The sequence below is a fragment of the Octopus bimaculoides genome, chromosome 6 (assembly GCF_001194135.2).
Source record: "Octopus bimaculoides isolate UCB-OBI-ISO-001 chromosome 6, ASM119413v2, whole genome shotgun sequence".
Taxonomy (NCBI): Eukaryota; Metazoa; Mollusca; class Cephalopoda; order Octopoda; family Octopodidae; genus Octopus; species Octopus bimaculoides.
This window is the reverse complement of record NC_068986.1, coordinates 55,681,733-55,684,542: the sequence shown is the minus strand read 5'-3', so window position 1 is coordinate 55,684,542 and position 2,810 is coordinate 55,681,733. Positions and strand designations below refer to the sequence as shown.

Sequence of the window (2,810 nt, the reverse complement as noted above, 5' to 3'; positions counted from 1 at the left end):
ATATATATATATATATATATATATATATGTCGCGCTCCTTTCAATCTCTTTCTGTCAGCAAAATCCACAAATCCACTCACAAGCTCACAAGACATTGGTTAGCCTTAGGCTATTGTAGAAGAGACATGCAGTTGTGTCAAGCAATTGGACTGAACTTGGCACCATGTGGATGAGAAGTAAATTTCTTATCATACAGCCACGCCTGTGCGTATCTGTTTATTTACTAATTTAATTGTTTGTTTGTTTATTTTTTTGCCTATTTATTTATTTAAGAATTCCCAAATTAGGTATGGCGACATGAGTTGCTCTGCTAATGGGAATGACATAGATTTACCTGGGAGAGGGAAATGAAGAAAGACAGATGAGAAACAAATATCTGAGAAATGAGTTATTTTATTGGAGTTTAGCCCGAGTTCTTGGTTGACTACGACGCCACCTACTGTTGGGAATAGTAGCAATGTGCCATGACGTACCAGGAATGGCAATTTGTCTAGGTATCTCTCCATTTGTACTACATGCTATATTTAAAATGTCTCAACAGTGGATACAAATATGTTAGTGAAAAACAAAAACAGTGGAGTGTCGTATGAGTCAGCTAATAGTGTCTGTTTTTATTCCATTTCATATCTGAGTTAATATCACATAAGGTTATTCCAGTTTTCCTTGGAGTGCGATTCGGTTACGAAGTAGTTATATTTGGATATTGTTAGAATCCTTCGACCTAATTCAGATAAGTCAAGTGATTAAGTTTCGCAAAGGTAATTTATTAATCAGTTGATTCCGCTTAATAGCATACCGGATAATTACTTAAATCTGTTAACTGGATGCACGAGCCATTTAGCTTCAAAATCTAAAGTAGAGGCGCAGAAGTGGCTGTGTCATAAGTAGCTTGCTTACCAGCCACATGGTTCTGTGTTCAGTCCCGCTGTGTGGCACCTTGGGCAAGTGTCTTCTACTTTAGCCTCGGGCCGACCAAAGCCTTGTGAGTGGATTTGGTTGACGGAAACTGAAAGAAGCCCGTCGTATATATATGTGTGTGTGTGTGTGTAAAAGAATATATGTAAAACTGAATGGGCAATTGTCTAAAGATATTTTTTCCGATTTTTAGTAAAAAATATTAATTAAATCTAGCATCAAATTTATTTGATACGAATAAGATGAATGTGGAAGCTTCCGTTACTATCATGAATTAATGACTGTATTCGGTGGTTTGTGCTTACAAACACCAGATGTTACAAAAGTCAAATGGTTTCAGGATGTTAATCTAACCGTTTTCAATTTAAAGGCCATCAAAATTCAGATTCCAGTTTATTTTTAATCTTGTTTAGAAAAAAATTTGATCCATAAGTCTTCATTGTAGAAAAAAAGAATTGTAAAAAAGCAATCAAGGAGAAGTGACGTCATAGTTTTTATTCGCTACAAAATATTGTAGCCTGTGATTGAACCGTCTTACACTAGATGACCCCAAGATGATACTGTTGTGTAATTCAAACTGGGAAATCTATTGGTCGTATATATGAAATTACAACGTTTCGGTAGTTACAGAATATCAAAGGATATTGAAAATCTAATAAGGGACAAAAAGATTCAGGCGTGGTTGTGGGGTAAGAAGCTTGTTTCCCAACCACATAATTCCGCAAAAGAGACCGATAGAATAAGTACAAGGCTTTAAAAATATAAGTACTGGGGTCGATGCATTCGATTAAAAATTCTTCAAAGTGGTGCTCCAGCATAGCCGCAGTCTGATGAATGAAACAAGAAGTAAAAGATAAAAGATAAGATACCGATATATATCAATAAAATAATTAACTGGGATTAGATGAAACATAAGCAGGTTGTGTGTACACCGAATAAGAATTCTATTTTCATGGTATAATCTATACGAGCGTAAATATAGCCAGGAAGCGTAACTGCAGAAAATATACGGAAACATCGTAATTTATTGCTTTCTAATTGGATTCGGTTAATCACCTAAATAGTCCTTTCTTCTGTAGGCACAAGGTCGCTAATTTTTATTGGGGCGGGGGAGTCGATTACATTGATACCAGTGCTCAACTGACACTTGTTTTATCAACCCTGAAAGGATGAAAGACAATGTCGACGTCGGCGGAATTTGAACTCTGAAAGGAAAACTGGAAGAAACGCCGCTAAGCGTGTTCTCTGGCGCGCTAACGATTCTGCTGGTTTGCCGCCTTTAATCGCACAGTAAAGCTGAATCTACTGTATGTATTGAAGTTGTAGAAAACTAAGTGTTACTATTCAGTGACAGCAGCAGTTACAATATGTGATAGGCATAAGGCGGCGAGCTGGAAGAAACGTGAGCACGCCGGGCGAAATGCTTAGCGATATTTCGTCTGTCTTTATGTTCTGAGTTCAAATTCCACCAAGGTCGCGCGCATACACACACATATACACACACATATCTTTTATCGTTTGCTTGTTTCAGTCATTAGACTACGGCCATGCTGGGGTATAAGCAGAGAAGACAATAAAGAGTTATAGTCTTATGTTACTTTATTCGATTACAATATGCGAAACTTTGCGTAATCGTTTCTTTATCATACAATGGCTTGTACATAAAATCGACCAGTTAATTAAGCAATTAAACAGTTAAATGATGGGATGGTTATCCCATAAACTTTCCTCTGCGGATCTCAAAAGTCGCTCTGTTAGATTTTTCAAAGACTGCTACTAACACGAAGGAAGAAGACAATGTTCATATCATATGAAAGGATAAAGCTCATTACCAAGCCATATAGATTTATATAGAGCCGGTTTCCTGACTTCTGTGTATATATTACCCCCCCCCC

General features: G+C 37.0%; 1 protein-coding gene across 1 annotated transcript in view; it reads left to right on the top strand.

Moving 5' to 3' along the window:
• LOC106874787 (protein quiver) overlaps positions 1 to 2,810 on the top strand; it is a 213,840-nt gene that overhangs the window by 43,461 nt on the left and 167,569 nt on the right. The gene's annotated exons all lie outside the window — the stretch shown is intronic.